Below are 389 nucleotides of genomic sequence, written 5' to 3'. Positions count from 1 at the left end.
GGGAGGAAGGAGGTGTTTAATAGAATTCAGAGTGCTATGAATGATGGATGCGATCATACCAGCACTAACGCACCGGATCCCATCAGAACTCCGAAGTTAAGCGTGCTTGGGCGAGAGTAGTACTAGGATGGGTGACCCCCTGGGAAGTCCTCGTGTTGCATCCCTCTTTTTTGTCGAAATTCGGTCGTGTAACTGAAAGAATATATTCATTTATTTTTTGCAGGAACGACGTCGTTAGGACAGGTGATGGGGGCGTTGAGGATGGGCGTGACGGGGGGCGTCATGCGTCGGTGCGCGTGGAGGCTAGGTCGGCGGGGGGCAGGCTAGGGCGTTGGAAGGAAGGAGGTGTTTAATAGAATTCAGAGTGCTATGATTGATGGATGCGATCA

General features: G+C 51.7%; 1 non-coding gene across 1 annotated transcript; it reads left to right on the top strand.

Moving 5' to 3' along the window:
• Positions 1-45: 45 nt before the first annotated feature.
• LOC125852673 (5S ribosomal RNA) lies at positions 46-164 on the top strand. Its single transcript, XR_007445036.1, has one exon. It is a non-coding gene; the product is annotated as a 5S ribosomal RNA (ribosomal RNA).
• The last annotated feature ends 225 nt before the right edge of the window (positions 165-389 follow it).

The sequence above is a fragment of the Solanum stenotomum genome, unplaced genomic scaffold, assembly GCF_019186545.1.
Source record: "Solanum stenotomum isolate F172 unplaced genomic scaffold, ASM1918654v1 scaffold38173, whole genome shotgun sequence".
Lineage (NCBI taxonomy): Eukaryota > Viridiplantae > Streptophyta > Magnoliopsida > Solanales > Solanaceae > Solanum > Solanum stenotomum.
Note: the sequence above shows the minus strand (reverse complement) of the source record. Positions and strands in the feature narration are given on the sequence as shown.